This window comes from Motacilla alba, chromosome 4 (genome assembly GCF_015832195.1).
Source record: "Motacilla alba alba isolate MOTALB_02 chromosome 4, Motacilla_alba_V1.0_pri, whole genome shotgun sequence".
Taxonomy (NCBI): Eukaryota; Metazoa; Chordata; class Aves; order Passeriformes; family Motacillidae; genus Motacilla; species Motacilla alba.
Genome location: NC_052019.1, coordinates 50,758,479 through 50,777,949, shown reverse-complemented (window position 1 = coordinate 50,777,949; position 19,471 = coordinate 50,758,479). Strand labels below are relative to the sequence as shown.

General features: G+C 39.5%; 1 protein-coding gene across 3 annotated transcripts in view; it reads left to right on the top strand.

Annotated features, from left to right (window-relative positions):
* The window catches only part of BMPR1B (bone morphogenetic protein receptor type 1B), a 233,397-nt gene that overhangs the window by 74,767 nt on the left and 139,159 nt on the right, over positions 1–19,471 (top strand). For 2 of the 3 annotated variants that reach the window (XM_038134845.1, XM_038134840.1), the window contains exon 3: positions 15,273–15,334. The gene's annotated coding sequence lies outside the window, so the exon portion shown is untranslated. Of the gene's footprint in view, positions 1–9,234; positions 9,340–15,272; positions 15,335–19,471 lie in introns of those variants that run through there. The other variant, XM_038134841.1, reaches the window with a different exon arrangement.

Below are 19,471 nucleotides of genomic sequence, written 5' to 3'. Positions count from 1 at the left end.
AAGGTTATGCTATTATGACATGAAGGATTGAAGTCATGTAGTCACAGGCCACCCAAGTTATTAAAAACAAAAACCATTTTTCGAGATACCTGCACAGGCAAGGTTTTCCTCCAGCACAGGGATATCAGCTCATTTGAGTTCATCAGGTTTCATAAATAATTTTCTCATTCTTCATGTATTTATTCCTTATAGACTCTCTTCATTACTATCTGTATCAGAGTTAGTAGTGGCTTATGTTGGCATCACACCAGCTGGAAGGGATTTGGCATTTTACTTTGTGCAGGGCAAAGGTCCCACATTTAAGTGTGGCTTCATTGACACTGCAGCTTTTCTGTATTTTTTGGCAGTAGGTATTTGTTTCAGTGGTTGGGATGTTACTCTTGTCCTAGAAGATTAAATTTTGCTGGGATTTTGAGAGTATTTCCAGCACTTGATGCTGGCAGTGCTGTTGAACAAACAGAAGCACAGCGAGATTTGTTTTACTGAGACACTTGCCTGGCAACCTGTTTGTCCTGTATGTGACCCAAAAGGCATTGTACAAACTTTGACAAGCCCTGGGTGGTTTTGATTGAATGGAAAGCAGTGAAGCGCCTCTGCTCTGACCTTCCTACTTAATCTGGTTGAACAATTTGTTCCTACAGCTAAATTTCTCGAGCCCTGCAACATTTTATTTCTGATCTTTTTCTGTCCAGCACTGGCCTTTCTGCCAGTTTACACTGCCACCTGTCTTCCTCTCTGGTTTTGAGGTCTGGTTCCCTGCTGTGTTTTTTCCTTATCAATACTGCTCCTTTCCAAGCTGTATTTCCAGTCTGTGACTATGTAAAGGAATTGAGTAAACTCTCTTTCAGTGCTTACTCATTTGCAAAGGTAATCCACTTTGCCTGAGACTTGCATGCTTTTGCTGAGCATATGATTAAATTTGACTTGGATATCTTCCCTGAGATCAATTGCTCATTTTAGCTGTTGTTTTTCCCTAAGTGTCTTGGGGATTTTTGTTGTTGCTTATTTTTTTTTCCCTCCTCTTTCCCTGGTTTCCTATCACTCATGTGCTACCAAAGCAAACTTGACATTCAAGTGGGATAATGTTATCAGTTTCATGCTGTACTGTACTGAGCACACTCTACTTCATTCTCCTCCTATCAGCACCAGCAAGTCAAGCAGTTGGGAAGTATTTGAGACATTGCTGTACATGAAAGAGAAGAATGGTGTGCCTTTTTCTCATTTATTAACATAAGTAAAACCTTTTCACTGTTGAGGCAGCATTAATGTTAGCTTTCTTTTGTAGAGATTAAAAATACAGCTGTTGCCTAAGTTCTTACCTTTTAACTTCAAGACCTTTGGGTCTGGTTTTGTTTTGTTTTGTTTCATTTGTACAATCAAAGCAAGTAAGACTGAAGAGTTTGTTGGAAAACTTTCTGCTTGAAAAAGTTGTCTGATCCTTCTGCACGTCACTGACTATCATACTCCTTGCACTTAACCTGCATTAAGACAATAAATTATATGTGATTATTGCAAATTTGTACTTTGATGTTTTATGTATATTCTGCAAAGATTTTTGATACTTTAGCTCTTGAATATTATGAGTTGAAGAATTCAACATTCCTGGCTTTGTTAATTCAGAACAACGAGAAATTATCCTTTCTGGAGCATCTGTCCATAGCTGAGGGGGTTTTTTATGCCTTCATCAGCTAAGACTGGATTTTCTTCCAGTGGAAAGCACTTGGGTAACTGAAATAAAGTCTGCTCCTAGAACTTGGAGAAATTAAAAGAGTTGAAGTTTTAATTGCTTACTGTAAGTTCTTGTTGCTTTATCTCTGACTTAAAGTTGTGATTTAAAGGTGGAACAGAAATGTCTAAGCTGATTTTAGTGTCAGTAATGCTGTGGAGCAGCTCATTTGAGACAGATGTTACTGGTAGAGACTGGATCTATATTGCTGAGGAATCTCAAATCAGCCAGGCTTTTGAATAGGTGCTTATTAGTTCTTTTTAGCATCAACCTTTTTGATCAGAATTTTGGATAGCAAAGACTGAAATGGTACAGAAATAATTGTGTTCTCAATTTGTAAACCCTTATTTAATCTGATAGATTTGCTATGCTCATCAGAGCATGAAACCAACTTTGTTTCCCTAGATCTATTTTACATAAATCCATGATGTCTGGTGTTAATGTAATAACTGTTCATTGTTTCTGTATCAGTTGAATCCCCTGAAAATATTTTCTTTCCTTGCTTGAATCAGTGTTATGCCATGTGCTGTCAGCACCTGGTTATTCCCAGTGAGACATGAACAAGTGGAACTCCATTTTCCCGTGTTAGCAATGTATTCTCTTGATTTTTTGCAACAGTGTACAATTGAAAGACTATCACTATGTGATGAGAATGGCCACTTCTGTCTTTCTGTAACCTGTGAGTTAGAAACTTAATGCCTTAATGTTGTTGTTGGATCATACCCATCTTGTAATGTAGATAACCACTGCGTCCCACACCCTTGAAAAAGACTGTAGCATTACTAAGCACGATATTTTTCGCATCTTTAGCTTCACTATTTTTAGACTTAACTGCAACTCGTCTAAGCCTGACAGAAATGGAGAGAATCAAGAGTGTTTGGTGTCCCTGCCCTGGATGTCTAACACTTGTCCCTGTGCTTCCTGCATGGGAATGAAATCAGGCCCCTACATCCCAGCCCGTGTGTCCTCCTGGTCATCTGCATCTTGATCAGCTGGGGGAAGGAAGATGTTGGAACTGTAACACAAAACACCCTTCCTCCCTTCCACAGCCAAGAAAACTTCTCTCCAATTTGCACACTTCTTTCCCCCCCAAACACTCTAATTTTCCACTCCTGTAGCAGTCCTACAGAAATGGGTGAAGTTAATTCCCTCATTTTATTCTGTACACTTTTAAAATCCTCTTTCATTTGACCTTCTGAACAGTCCTAGCATCTGACCCAAGCTGTCTGCCAGTACCCCATGTTGCCACAGGACCTTTTCTCTGTGAAGCTTCAGCTGTGTCTCTATTTTGCCAGGTGCCAGAAGATCAAATTCCTGATTTGCAAGCGCCCGGTACCACAGAGTAATTTAGAAGAGGTAGCACTGGCTGTCAAGGAGTATCTTGGGAAACAGAAATTTTTACCAGGCCGTGTGGGAACAAAGTTCACGTGGGTACAGGTTTTGCAATTACAGAAAATGGCAATAGTCTATTTCAAGAAAAAACAAGGGGTTGCATATTGGACCACTTCTCAGTGTGTTTTCCTTTTGACAGTGTGACAGTTTGTCACTCCCCTTTCCTTCAGTGCTAAATTTCCAGGCATAGAAATTTTGCTTTCTGATGTAGATTAAGGAAATCTTTGAAGTGAGGTACATTAGCATAATAAACTTTGGAACTCTTTGGTTGCTCTTGGGTTGGGACAGTAAATGTTTGTTCAGGTGTCTCAGAACTGAGTGTTTTCTGCCTTGTCTCAATACATTAACTATTGTGACATATTTTCAATAAAACACCTTTAGTATTTTTAAAACCTGAGCTTATTTCTAATTTCAGTTTCTCCAAATTAGAAATTTTGAATGTTCTCCTGATCTTGCCTGCTTTAAGCCTGAATGCAAGTGTTTCTTGCATGTACATAAATGTCTCCCTCCCTTGGGGAATTCCTCCCTGCTTGGCAAAGAACATGGAACTGGATCACTGTAATTTAACAGTGTTAAAGATTCCACATGCTTTATCTCTTACCAGTTCTGATAAAATGCTTATTCTAGTTGCATGTCAAGCATCCATGTTTGGTATCTGGTGTCTAATGAGTCACGTTTTTTGTAGGGCTGGCCATATGGGTAGTGAATCTGAAGCACTAAATATTGTGAATTTACTAATTTACTCAGTGTTGATGAACTGTGCACTTGTTTGGTATATATGAAATAGATTTGAAATCTATTTTTTATTATTAATTGCACACACATAAGCCGTCAGTGTAGTGATTATGCATTAAGTAAAGGTGCAAGAGCTTTCTCCAGGACAAATGGTATTTTATGTTGGTAGGAAAAAAAAGTTTTGGAAAATGAGAACACACAGTAGCTAGAATACATGATAACCTTGAGTTTTGTAAGCAGAAAGGGTGTGAATGGAATGGTACTGTATGCCAGCAGAAATTTTAAATGTACAGTTTCTTAGAGAATTTGCTAGAGAGAGAGATAATATTTCCTACATATTGTATGTGTGGTTTTACAAAAGATTTACTTTTGTTAAGATTGAATAGCTTTGGGAAAAATTAAGTGTAAAAATGGTCCACAATAGGAAGTCTGTAGGATGTGTGCACAGGCCAGAGGGACTCATCATTTACTTTTTTTGTTTTTTCTGCATTTAAGTGCTCATTTGCAATATTGCATTAATGTATGGGTTTGGAGAGAATTATAAAAGGAGTAGATAACAGCTTGTTTTGGCTGTAAAGCTGCACTCTCATTTTTTTGGCAGTATGTAAAAGGGCTGATTAGAGGAATGTATTTCCTGTATTTTCCAAATATAAACCAGATACTCAGTCATGAAAAAGTCATTCACTGTTTTCCAAAGACTTCTTTTCCTTTTCTAATTTGAAATTGTAGTTTGGGTGGAGAATGTGTCAGTCCTTATGCACAAAAAAGGCATCAAGAAAAGGTGATTGCATTAGTTTTTTCCCCTCCACAGCCTCCTTCACTCCCTCCCCGGATTCTGATTGTTTCTGGCTTTGAACAGATGAGATCCCCTAATGACCACATTAGTGCTTTAATCCTTCAAGCAGTGTTTTTGATGTTCCAGATTTCACATATTTTTTAGAAACAAAGATATAATGTACAGGTGTGGGTGGTCCATATTCTAATTGTTGATGCTTGCAATTTTAAAGGTCCTCCCTTTGAATACTTAAATTGTTGTTCCTATTTTGATGTGAAGGATCAGGGGTTTTCCAGATGCAGTGTGTAGGGACTTATTTTTGGTGGTGTTCTCTTTACCCACTTAGAGCCATTTCTCTGTTTTCCTTCAGTGGTTGTGGTGACTTTGAGTAGTTTGGAGATACTGGGAAGAACTTCAGTAAACAGGCAAAAGAATATATTCTGGTGATAATCACATTCTGCCAGTGATGCTGTGCTGATGAGTTTTGGACGATGTGATAGGTAAAGTGTTATAAGCAGAGACCTACATGTCCCAGGAATCTCTGTTTTCCAATGAGGCTTCTTAAAGCAATAGTTCCTTGATGTTCCTTGGGGTCCTGTAGCCTCTTTTCCAGACTAGTATCTTGATTACCCTGTGTAGCTGAGCAGCACACCCCTGTATGGCAGAGCAGCTGCATCCCGCATCACTGAGGCCCAGGAGCACAGGAGCAAACAAAGCAAGACTTGGAGGTGCTTGATAGCCACAGGCAGAGCTGCTGGATTCATCCCCATTCATACTTCTGAAATGCTCTTCAGAATGGGGGTCCTGCCCTCCCCTCTCTTTGGGAATGGCAAATACTTGGCACTGCAGGTGACACTGGCAGAAATCTGCAAAGAGTTTGCTTAAAGTAAGAGTCATTACATTTGTTCATAATGGAAGAAAGAAAAGACAGACAGACCCTCAGTGTTGCGCTCCTCCTCGTGACAGCTTTGGACTGCGTTCCACCTAGAGGGAATTAAAATTGCTAGTGCTTTATAGGAGAATAACTTACCACATGGCCTAGCCCACCGGAACCCTGGCTAGCTCTGAACGCTCTGGTAGCCGCAACAGGAGCGGTGAACAGCTGAGGTTTGCCCACAGGTGAACATGAAGAGCTGCAAGCTCTACAGTGCATGCTGTTACAGCCACAGCAAGGACAAAACAAAGGAGAAAGAAAACACTTTTGTCTTCAGGTGCCAGAAGAAAGCTTACTTCACATGAAGGACTAAGAAAGAACAACCCCAAACACCTTAGCGAACAGGGTTAAATACAGCTACAAACCAGGGGGTGGATGCAGAAAATCAACCAACAGGGGGACATCAAGGGTGGAGCAAGGGGATTGCATCAAAACTGTGTGACCAATCAGGAGAGGGGGAAAGAATGAAAAAAGGAGAGTGGGAAACATCCCATTCATGGGCCAATGGGATGTTGTGGATTAGGGGATTTCCAAGAGGGTGTTTCAATCAGGGATTGGCCCGGGGGTGAATGGCAGGGAACATTCAGGAAAAAAGGGCAGGCTTGCCTTGACAGGCAGGGAAAAGACTAGAACAAAGGGAAGGGTATAGATTGAGGGACAGCTTTAAGGGACAGTACAGTTTAGGGAAAAAGCAACTTGGGGAAAATGTGGGGGATAGCAGAATGAACCCTTTAACAAATAACTTAATGAAATAAACACAAACTGCAACAATCACAGGGACATTAAATGGTACTGTCCCAGCAGCAGGCATGTGTCCCTGTAAGATTCATGTTGCACAGGTAGCTTGCTCAGCAGTCCTGTCTTCCTGCTGGGCTTTTAGATGGCTAACAATCTCACCTTGCCTCTGATGGTTTAACACAGCAGAGCAGCAGGGAAAAAAAGTGTTCTGTCATCATCATATCAATGTTTACTCTGTGATGATGAGGCACACTTTTTTACAGAAAATAACATCCCAAAAGTTGGTGAGGTCTGGGGCTACGGGAGCCTGTGCACTCAGGCCCTGGTGTCTTACAGGAGCAGAAATCTTTATGCTGGTGTACACATCTCCTTGAAACCTTTTCCAACACAAGCCTGCTGTTTCCATTAAAGGATTTTATGGGGCTCCCTGTACATCATATCTTGCACAGCTTACCATATTGGCTCTTAAAAGTGGCTTTGAATACAATGCCAAGGCCCCCCAGTAGCAGCTTTACAGGCTGCTGGGGAGCTGGGAAGCTGCAGTTGGCTGTCCCTGTGCTAGCCGAGCTCCCTTGCTGGCTTTTCCAGCTAAAATGATGAAGCATCTGTTCTGTCTAGTTTAATTAGATATGACTTCCTTCCTGAATACAGCAGGGAGCTCTGCAAAGTGCTACAAGCTCTTGTTCCAGAAGCGCCTCCTTTGAAGAAAAAGGGGGTTCTAATCTAATGCCAATGTCTAGTCCCCCTCTGTACCTCCTCAGTGCCTGTGTAAAGAACTTCCATGTGGGCCCTAAAAATGAAACCAAAAGCTTCATCAAGGTAGTTTCTGTTTCCTTTCAGGAATACTGGCATAATTTTTTTTTCTTGCTTTCAGTTTTGCAAAGTTGCTAAAAAGCCCTGAATCTAAATATTTTGTGGAGAAATTTGACACTCATTGTCTATGCATCAGCTTGTAAATGAGCGCTGCTGAAGAGATCTCCTAAACTCATTAGTGCTCCTGGATCATTAGATGTGGAATAATGTGCTAAGCACCTTTTTGTCATTATATTAAAGAGCCAGGTAGATGCTGCAGCCTGTAGCAGGTCATGGCAGCTCAGAGGCAGGGTGCTTGAAGGCAGCAGCCTTAATTCCACTCTGCTTGCCTGCAGAGACGACTTATATCTCAAGTTTTCTCCCAGGTGCTTGCAGAATGCTGTTGAAGTGCAAAGTGGCCTCTGGTAGCCTCAGGACGAATCCAGCTCATTTTAATGTGGGTATAAGGGCAAGAGTGTCCCGCTCAAATGTTGCCACTTAGAAGAAACCTTTTATGATACATATTGACACATTATGCATCTGAGCTTCTTTTTCTGCGCAAGTTATTTCAGTGCAAGGGGAAAACAAGCATGTAAAACTTCAGCATGTTATTGCACAGTAATTTTAAAAGTGGTAGAAGGTTGTAGAACAACAGGCACAGCATAGCTTTAGGTTATTTAGCAGTGATGGGGACTGAATAATATGTATTTTTGTTCAGGAGGCTAAATGTTAAAATGGGGAAATAAAACTGAAGGATATATAAATGCAAAATATTCCCCCCCCCCCCCCCCCCCCCCCCCCCCCCCAAGAAACACAGAGTTCAAATTCATCTCCTTAGTAAACCACGCTTAAAGACTAGAGCACTGAAGAAACAAACACTAGATAAGCTTTTAATATAACAACATCATCCTCTGGGCTTTTTTAAAGGAAAAAAGACACCTTACAGATTGTATGAAAGTGAAAAACATATGAGAGAAACTTCCTAAAGGAGGGGTTTGGTGCTCTGGTTGACTTAGGTCTGAAGATGAAAAGGCTCAGTGAGATGGGAGAAGTCAAGTAGAAACAATTCTAGATCTAAATAGGCTTCATCACTAAAGAATATTTGAAAAATAATAATAGCATTTTGAAGACTCTCCCAAGGTAAATTCTTTTCAGTGTAATTAGAAGGAAGGAAGTGTTCACAGTTGTTTGATGCTCACAGTCTGACAGTGTTGTATTTCTATTTCATAAGGATTTTCTACTTCACATTGTTGTGGTTAATACTTGGAGGGAGGAAAACCGAGAAAATAAAAGTCAGCATTGAATAGGAAGGGTTGAACTTAAGAATAGGGCTGCAATGCATGTGGATGCTTTCAAATGGGAAAAAGTAGAAAGAGGCAGGACTCAGTGGTTTGATTTAGACATAATGCTGTGTTCTGAGGAGTTTGCCTGTCCCAAACTGGTCCATAATGGTCTCTGCTTTTGGTTACTGCTTGTTGCCTAGACCAGAAGAGCATGTCATAGTACACTTACAGATGTGACTTCCTAGGCTCAAAACACTTCAGTAAGTCAGAGTGTCAGTAGCCACATTTTTCAAGATTGTTATACTTAAGCAAGAGCCCAGAGAGTAGGATGTAAAAGGCTGCTCCATGCTTCAATTGCAAAACCTTTGGCTCCAGGTTCTCATGAAGTCTGTGTATGAATATGGCTGGAGCCTGAAATCTTGCAGCTTTGTCACGTCTCCATGTTTTCCAACTTTTTTTTTTACACAAAGACTACAGGGAACACCAGCCAACACATGGCTTGTGTTATTTTTGAATTATTATTGTTAGGATTTTGCATGTTGACTAATGTGTTATTGCTGTGCTGTATCGCAGAAATAAAATGTGGCCTTATTTTGACAAGGAAACGCATGTTACAATTTCCTTGTGATATATTGCACTGCCTTGTTAGCTTGATATTTTCCATTAATGTGAAAGAGCAGAGCGGAATGAGGGAGCAGAAGACGTGTTCATCTGCCGTGCATTTTCCCTCTCTTTGAAAGGCTCTCGTGTCTTCTACCAATTAGTCACCTTCCCTGTACTGCATGATGTGCTGCCCACTCAGAGTTTAGCTGGCAGCTCACACGCAGTTTGCTCCCCTGCAAAATCCCTGCAAGCAGAGCAGCTCCACCAGTCTTCCCAGGCTGCCCTGGGAGTCTCTTGGTCGTCTGGCTTGAGAAACTGGAATGTGTTCTTCTGGAAGTAGCCAGAATATAAAGATTTTCAAGTAAGTGTGATCCTGCCTATTTCAAATTCAGAAGTTTATTTGAAACAGTTTATATAGATTGCTTCAGATTGTTATGGGGTCTTTTTGTCATGATTTTTGATGTGTAAACAGTCAAATTTTATGTTCGCTGCCAGGCTTGCTGAGGTTTAATGATGCAGGTAATTTATGGGCTTTACTGGAGATGGAGATTTATGGAAGGAAAAATGTATGCAATTAGATACTTTAGTGTATTTCTATTTAAGTTTTAGAGTAATTAACTTCAGAAGTTATTTGAACAGTTAGTAAAAGTTTTATGATGATATGGCTGTATTATGATTTTCCAGTCAGTTTCACTTTCACTGCTTTGTTTTTGCTTGGCTGTTCACTTACTGGTCTGATTTTATTCAGTAGGAGCAACAATGATTGTAGACATCCATTTCCTATGAAGAGCTTATGTTACCCTGTTAAAAACAAAGCATAACTCCTCAAAAATAGTCTTGTAAAAATTCCTCTTTGAATAGGAAGTTTGAACAGCTGATCTTGATAGGTCATAGAGAGCAAATGTATTACTTAGGGGACAGGGTGCCAACATTTTACTTCTACGTCAGAGCAGTGTCTCATGCAGAATAATCCTCAAGATGTGACCGAGACTGCTCATGTTGTAGCATTACACCAGAAGCAAACACTATTGCCACTCTGAGGCTGAGGGTTTAGATGGTATTTGGAGTTGTATTTCAGGGGACAGGTGGAAGTAATGATGACAATTAGAACGCCTTTGATGCCGCATTTAGCAAGTGCTCTTTTACTAAAGTGGGCAGATCAAACACCAGGAAGCAGTTCCTCACTTGTAATACGAAGCCTGGCTTTGCAGCCAGGCTCTGTCTGAAAATCTGCCTCTTTTGCAGGGGGCAACTAAACTGCTGCTTTCCCTGCTGCTCTGTTTCCCCTGGTTTCCCTGTTGGGTTTGCTCCTCTGTGCTAGTTTAATGCAGGAAGTACACATGGAACTAAGCCAGTTCCTTGTCACCTGGGGTACATGGACACAGCTAGAGGAGCCTGAAAGCCTCCTGTCCCTCCTAGGAAGCCACACTATGGCTGTGCTCAGAGCAAGTGAAGTGATTTCTGAAATTAGGGAATGCTGGCTATGAGTTGGAGGCTATTGTGTTTTTGTCCCCCTGAGTGATTTGATCCAAAACCGTGATAGTTCCCATTATTAATGTAATCAGATGGCACCGAGTGGCACAGAACTGCAGAATTTTGCCGAGCACATTTGTCAGAGACAGCGGAAGTGTAACTTAGGTTCATACTGGTCTTTGAGTGGTGGCGTTCATTGTCTCAGCTGACATTTAATAAAGACCATTCTAATCATCTTGTCTTTAATTTGGTGGCTATTAAACACATCAGTTTCACAAAATCTGTGTTTTCTTATAGCCAACCTTCTCTAAGACACTGAAAAGTAAGGACATGCTGCTGATCCAACTGGTTGACTGTTGTCTAGTTAAGAACTACACAGAGTAAATCTATGCTATAGACCTGAGTCCCTCAGTTATGTGTCCTTTGAAACAGGGACCCACATGGAAAGTGTCTCTTGATTCCACCAACTCGTCATTTGCTGTCTTTTGCCACATTCTATACTGTAAATCTAACTTAAAAAAAGAGACACAAGAGAGAATACTGACTATGTAAACTGAACAGAAAGATTGGTTCCACATGCTATACTTTATTTATTTTGTGTTTCACGTGACTGAGAAAACAATGGCAGGGGACACAGGAAATGTACCTGAGTTGTGTACATGTGGATGAGCTGATGTTTGCAGTGATTTGGAGTTGTGAACATAAGATGGAATTTGCCATTCAAGCATAAGGCCAGCAGTTCTGTCGTTTTTTCATTCTTTTTGTATTGCAGCTATGCTTAGCATATCATATTTTGGTTGAGGTGCTGCTTTGGAGCTCTGTAATGTGACTTGTTATTCAGGACGACAAGGGTCGGGTTTTGCATTTTTATTTTTTTTCTGACATAGAAAGGCATCTGCCAATTAGTCTGAAACTTTCAGGGACCCCCTGCTGTTATTTCTCAGCCATGAACACCTCGTTAAAGTTTATTCAAAGTCAGCACTCCATACTGAGTTGCTGGAACACTGAATTGTTCTTTCCACTGGGACTTGCTTGATTTGAGTGAGGAGAGCACAGCTCCCTGCCAGTGTGCCCAGCATACCAGTGACTTCTGATTACAAGCATGAGGGAGTAGTGCAGGGGCTACCAGCAAGCAGCAGCTTGGCATACCACACTCTTCATGCATTTTCTGGTGGCTGCTTTTAAAAATCCTTCTGTCAATCCGGGAGGATGTGCACAGGCATTTCACAAATAGTAACATGTATGAAAAGTGATTATTAGGCAGTGCATATTCATGTGACTGCTATAAAGCTTTTAATGCAGGGAGATTGGACTAAATGACATTTAAAAGGTCCCTTCTTACTCAAAATGTTCTCTGATTCTATAGTGTGAGGTGCACATATTTGTAATATTTGAATAGCAGAAAATATATTCTCTGCATTGTAATACCTTGTTAGCTATTAAAATTCTCTGGTATTTTATATACTACTGTGGGTATATTTTTTTCTATTTTCCATAGACGTGTGGGTAAACATACTGGAAAGAGCAAATATAAAAAAATTCCTCTTTCATTTATGTAGATAAATCACTGTTTTCAAATTAGTGGGTGGAAGGGAAATAGCTAAAACATATTTTTTGCCAGTAAATTATATTGCAATTAGCACAACCACATTTGTGTGTGATCCCTTAATTTATGTGTGTGGCAAACTCCAAGGTGAGATGACCCAGATCTGATGGCAGTCTTGTATCAGTGTAAAGCAGATGGACAGCGGCAGCTCCCCAGGCAGCCACAGTGCTCTTGTCGGTGGAAGTCAGCCTGAGATCAGAATCTGAAACATTTACATATTCTAGATAAGAAGGTGAAACTTAATATTTCGTGTTGCTAGTTTTGAAGGAACTGTCTCAGCTGGGTTTCTCTTTGTTCTGTTTTTTACTGTCTCTTTTTTTTGTGCTGTGAAGCGCAAGTTAAAACTAAAGCTAAGACATTATTGTACAATAAAAGCCTATCTGGTACCTAAGAATGGGAAAGGAAACTTACTCTGCACGGTCCATCCATGCTAGTGGGACATACAGCTGGATCTCTGCAATAAATTACTGCAGGGTACCTCAGGTACTCTCTGAGCAAGAAAAATTTCTGAACTGAGCATGCAGCAGTGGTTTTTATTGTGGAGAGCTCTCCTCTGTGTTTGTGATAGACAATAAGTACACTAATGTGATGAAATGTTGTCCTTTTTGCACTTTTCAGGATCCTGTTTTATTGCAATGGAGCACTTGTGCCACAGAGGCATTTTTTCAGGTGTTGCTGAATAAAAATAGCTTTAAATTGCCAAGAAGGGGCTGCTGGGTTATGAGCATGAACTGCGTAAATATTTTTATCTAAATTAAAGCAAAATCAAGAGAAAAGCTGACAAGGTCTTTGTTAAAACAAACAAAACCACACCAAAAAAAGTGTATTAGGCTGTTTAAAAAAAAGTCTTTGCTTGGCTCTGGGGGTATCCTCAACCTGAAGTTCATAAGTACTAGATTTTCTTTCCAAACAAAAGGTGCCTTCTGAATGTGGACAAGGAATCAGACCAATCAATTAGCCAGAATAAATAATAAAGTGTTGCTTGGAGGCATAAGGCAAGGCTTCAGTCCAAGAGTACTTTAAAGTTATGCAGACTTCAAAAGGAAGATAAGCTGATACAAAAGTTCTGCAGCAGATTGAGTTAGACACCAGATTACAATTCTTTTATGGTTGCAAGCAAATAACTGAAACTCTAGTCTTCTATTTGCCATACATGAGCACAATGAGATAGTGTTTCTTACTTACAGGAGAGAAGTGAACATTGTTTCTCGAAAATGTCTTGGGTGTCATTTATTCCTATTGTATGGGGGTTTTTGGGTGGTGGGTGGGGGGTTAACGTAGGTCATTTATAAGCATCGTTTTGGAATTGTTCTCATGGCACGAAAGAAAGAAACAAAGGTCTTTGCTTGAGTCTCAAATTGGAATTCTTGCATTGCACATTTGAGCAACTTTATTATGTCATTTAGTTTAATGGGAAGTTTGCATGGAAAATTTTAGTTATTTTATAGAGAAACTGAAGATTTTTTTTATCATATAGGTTATTTCTACATTTAACTGCTGGCACTTCATTACTGTGGATCTTATTAATGTCGTGTTATGTAAATTTTTAAAATTTCTATAAGCTATATATTTTTTATTGCAAATGGTTAGGATTTGTGTTTGTATTGATGGGCTGTATGAAATCTTCCAAATGTGGGAATATGTGTTTGTAAAATATTACTGAACAAACGATTGTAATCTCTCTGTCGTGTTTCTAAATATATCCTCCACTTTTACCAGAGGTAACAAAAACATTATGCTAAAAGAATTTGAGCTAGTTGAGACGACCTCCCATTTCTAGGTTTGTGTTTATTTTGGTCATATTGAATTTGAAGCAGCGACTCTCTCAGGGAAGGAATGCAGTCCAAGAGCCTGGGTCCAGATGTTATGCTTTCCTTCCATACCAACCCAGGCCTCTGAGGCAGAGATCCCCCTCTCCAAAAACAAGACTTGGACAAAGTGCAAACGCCTCATTTCCTGAAATCTCATTGTTTAGGCCAACAAACAGGCAGGTCAACATGCAGGTTGCAGAACTGAAACTGAACACCACCTCAGTTGCCCTGGATCAATGAAGTGTAATTTGAGGCTTGTGGTTGCCTGTCTAGCTTGGACAACCAGCACAGAGAACAAAGGCTCAACACTGTGGCCTTCAGATATTTGAGCAGTGAAATAGCATTGCTGCTGTTCTCTTCTGCTGGCTTTTGGCTCAGGGCTGTGCTGTTTAGGTAGGTTAGGCATTAATTTTTTGTGATGGTTATGCCAGAAAATTCTCCTAGAGCAGAGGCAGCTTATGCTGTCTCTAGGTAGGTTAATTGAAGAAGAAAAAAACCCCAACAAAACAAAACCCCAAACCAGGAAAGAAAAACCTATTTGAGTTCTGCAGATGTTCACATAGACTGTTTCTTACCACAAAACTTCTTGGTCTGACTCTGTCAGTCTCTGTAAAATCAAGTCAGCAAAGAGGCCTTCATGAACAATAAATGAAAAACTTGGCATAAGTCTGGCACTAGATGCAGATTAAAGAACAGTAGATGTAACTGGCTGTGATGCCTATGGCATTTTCAGCAACTTTTATGAAAGGTTAGAGCCCATAGTTTCTGCTGTCAGTGGGAGATGGCACACACAAAAGTGGGCTGTCTTGGCTGGAATGTTTTTGCAGTGTGGCCGCTGCTTTTTGGACAGGGAGCCTTTTTTGGTCAGTAGAAACTCAGGCTCACAGTATTTGGTTTAGCTGTAGTTCAGGGTGTTAATTTATAATTAGGCTTCACTGGGATGTAATCAGATCCATACTTTTAGGGAGTATGGGAATTTTTTGCATGTTTTTACCGAAGAGCTCATTAGAAGTTGATGGGAGTTGAGTGCATCTCGGCCCAGTCATGCACCTTTTCCTAAAGCACCTAATTCAATTGATTGGGGTGTTTAGTGACAAGAAATACTGTGTCAGCAGGACCCTAATTACTTAATCTCTCTAACCACAGCATGAGTGTTATGAGTAATGCATGGAGGTAGATAAAACTCTTACATCTTCATGTTTGAGCAGGAACACTGGGAAAGGAAAAAGGTAGTTTTTATTAGTAAGTATATGCAATGTTGTACAATTGCTGCTTGATACGTGCCACACCATGAAAATAGTTAGAATTTTATCTGTCAGTTTACTCAGGTGTGACTAAACTCTAATACTAATGTTAAATGTACAATATTATATGCAATTGAAATATTTTTCTGCTCTGTTGTAGATTATATCATCTTACTTAAACTGTGAGACAAGAATACTTCTTGAAAATTAAGAGTTCTACAGGTAAGAGCTAACTAATTTTCTTTTTATAAAGACCAATGCTGTTAATGAGCAGCGTCATAAAGGAAACTCAGAAGTATTCACTCTTCATGGACTACACTCTGAAAAGCTGAAAAATATCACTTGAGATGCTCACAGTGATACAAACAGGGTATTTGCAAAAGACAGATGTCTGAAAGACAGATGTCAAGTGTGAATGATGTTAGTATTTTGAATGCTTAGTACCTAGGATGTCTGTCAAGAACGGATTTGTAAAGAATTGTCTTCTGATAGAAAAATGGGAGCCAGTTGAGAAAGTGGCTGGGGATAATGGGCACACAGACACCAGGTGTTGGCAGCACAACTCTGGTGTGGCTGCTTGTCATTGTCTATCTCATTTTTTTCAGGTACCCATTGGGAGACCTAAACTTCATGTGCAGGAAATGTCCCTAGTCCCCTTAGGGTTATTGCTAAATAATAGCATGCCTGGCAAGTTAAGTTGTCATTCTTTGACTGATGTCTCCCCTGGGGTAAACAAGAAGTAGATCTGCAGAGCAAAAAGTCATCAGCTCTTTGTTTAAACAATCTGCTAAAACTCCTGCCTTGTGCTTAAGAAACAAGGATTTGAGTCTTTTCAGGAGGATTGTTGAAAGATTAAATAATTACTCAGTTTATAATGAGAAAACTCCCACTTTGCTGGAGATGGTGTTGTAAAGCCTTATAGTCAGAGCTGACATAAAAACAAAATATAAACAGTTTTACCTTATCACATAATGGGGAGAGTTCTGTGGTTTTTACTTCTAATGCAGACTGAGACAATGCAGGTCAGCAGTTCACTCGATCCCAAATAAAGGATGGAGAAACACAGAAAATTGATAGGTGCTTGCAAAACCTATGATGTCCTTTAAGTTATGAACTGTCAATCCACTTTTCCAGGCCACTGAAAACTTAGTGAGCTATTTAATCTACAGAGCCCTTGCCATCCTTTCGGTTTCTTCCTTTTTGTATACATCTATTTCATCTTAGGGCTTATAAACACAATACAGGAAGTTGCTGAAATTGGAGAATCAAACATTTTTCCATACACAGATAGCGCTTCCTGACTGCACCATATTCTGTTACCTTGCCTCAGTATCATAAAGAGCCTGAAGTTGAGAAATTGTGTTGGAGTTCCTTTGGGTTTACATTCTTGGAACTTTTCCTAGGGCAATTTCACGACTTAATTTGCATTTGGTGTTAGAAAATTTATAAGGCTCTGGTGCTTTGTTACTTATACCTAGATTTTGAAAGGAAAAAGAATGAATGCCTGTTAAGTTTAAAATAAAGTTGTAGCCTTTTCTTATAAAAATGGATGTGCTAACCTTGAAATGCCAGTAAGTTGCATAGAGGTATTAAAAAAATAAATGGCTATGTTATATTCCAAACATTATATACAAAACAAGTGAACTAAGTATAATCTTTTATATGTTAATCTTTATTTATATAGGAGCATGGTATATAAGAATTCTTAAGACTGTTAAAATTCTATTCATTTTCTGTGTTCTGTCCCAAATCTTTGTTCCCATTCTTGCAGAAAATGAATATTTTTATTATTAACTGTTCAAGCATGTTTTAAGCTGTTTTGAAATATTTCCTTTTACAAAGAACTTTTTAAATATTGTTTTTTGAGACGTTTCATGGTTAGTAATCTATTTACCGCATTTAACGACATGATAGCAAATGCTATTCCTGCTTTTGCAGTATCCTAGTTAGTTATCTGCCTGACTCTGAAATGAGTATAAAGATAATAATAGAACCAATGTAGTTGTGTGGATGTATACATGGCTTTTGGTTGTACATCTGCATATATGTAAGTGGCTTTATAGCTTCACACTAAAAACCTTTTGAAGGGTTTTGGATTACTGTGTGCTTAAAATGCCTCCCTGGAGGAAGGCAATCCCTTGGACAGATTATATGATGTTCCTAGTCAGTTCAATCATTTTGGGGAGAAGAAAAAAATTGCATTAGTAAATTAAACACAGAAAAACCCCATGAGTAGGTTCATGCTTTCTCTGTGTAATTCCTGCACTAGTCCTTGTTTTTAGAATTATACTTGTGTAATACAAAACATCTGAGCTGGCATACGCTACATTGTAGGCATCTGGCTGTAAAATGCTGCTGAAGATTGCCCACTCTTTTAGCAGTAATTTTTAAACACTTGACCAATTCAAAATGAGCTTTGACATTTTAGTGACTATGTAAATTCTGAATATCCTTCCTTATGTCATGATTGAAGTAATTCCAGTGGGTTGTACTCGTTGTTTCTGCCACTGCTTTGCCAATATAAGAAATTGTTGTAATTCAAAGGCTGTATAGAAATATTTACTTTGTATACCTGCACTACCATTTATTAGTGGAAAAAAAGCAATAGTAAATGATAGAAAAAAGCAATAATAATTCTGGTGCTTCATGTATTGCATACCTGAGAAACCCATTTGATCTTGGTTTTGCTTTGAGAAGGACTTAAAGTTTTTTACTATTATTCCATGAATATTTCTTCCATGGAAAGAATAAATAATAATAATAATAAGCCATAACATCAAACCTAGTAACTTCATCTGAAAAATTTTTTTTGTTAATGTTTCACATGGAACTAATGCACATGAGAAAAGGGCATGGCAATATACAGAAAATTGTTGCTCTATACCTTGGGCTTGAAACAATCAGATTATTGAGCTGACTGTTACTTGGGCCCATAGTGAGTTGTCTTAGGGAGCACTACCACCTGAGAACTATTACTTTTGGGGAGCAGGGACTAGGGAGAAAGAAGACAGAGGTAGCTCTCAAGTAGTTTAGTTGTGTAAGCTGGTGTCACAGACAGGGTCATGAAAAAGGCAGTGGTAGTCCAAAGGAAATAGAAGGAGGGCAAGGGTGGGATGGGCAGAGGAGAGCAGTCCTTTCACTGGCCACCTACTCTCCTCTGATCTTAGCTGTCTCATAAAACTTCTCTTTGCAATTTGGTGAGGAATTCTGCAGTCTGATGAGCATGGCAGAATAAAGGGATGAGTGTCTTACTATTGAGAGGCCCCCAAGAAGCATTTCCATCCCACTAGTTCCTAAGGAAAATATGCCCCAAGCCTTCCTCCAGCTCAGATATCTTTTAAGACTTCTGTTCTTCCTCCTTCTGAATCTTTTTGGCAGATTCAATTTACATCATGCTCTGGGGATTTGATTAATTTCCTATTATTGGCCGAGTCTTGCAAACCCCTGCACTCAGGGCTGGCAAGTGTGCTGTTAAATCTTGGTATAAGTGAGTTCTGCTCCTGCACATTCAACCTATGGCATCTTTACTGTCTGGGACCATCCACCCAAACGGTGTTTGTTTGATGAGTTAGTGGCACCATAATGTGAAATCTATCCTATTAGCAGAGTGAATAAATTTACTCAGTATGGAACTTTTAAGTGTCTTTTACCATATGCCTTAGGATCATAATTTAAATTAAATTTGCTTAAAATGGAAATCTAGATTCAAGCTGACATCATAACATATGACCTCCACTAGCAATGAAAATTGAAAACATGAGACAAGGACATAAATCACTGAATAGTTTATAAGCTGCCCTGAATGTTCATCTGAAATGTTAACGCTATTTTATTATATGCAATAACAGCTTAAAGTGAAAATTTATGAACACTGTGAGGTGCATAAGATAAGGCATTCAGACTCATTTTATTGTGCCCTGGCTCAAATCTTTTGAGTCTTTAGAGAAGTGCACAGAGACACTTGGGTACCTAACCTATTGCTTTTAGTGCAAGCATAGCCTCCTCCTTTTAGCGGGACTGGAAATGTGAGCACGATAGTGGGGATCAGATTAGACAGTCAGACTTGTGTGAAGTCAAATTTGTTCATACATACCCATTTGCAGGAGGAGGTGTTTAACGGCCTCAGCGTGGAAGTGTCTGTGAAGTTTGAGTCATTGTTTTGTGAGGTTTTAATTCTGCTTAGCAGTTTGAATTTCGGGTTGGAGTTCTGATAGTAAGTTTTGGGTTTTTTTTTTTACTAGATAGCTGTAGTTGTAGTGTTGAGTGTAGCTGAATATGGAGTGTAATGAGAGCAGTAGAGCTTATATATGCAAAACTGACCAGGGCTGTCATCAAACAGATCTCTTCAGAGGACCTGAT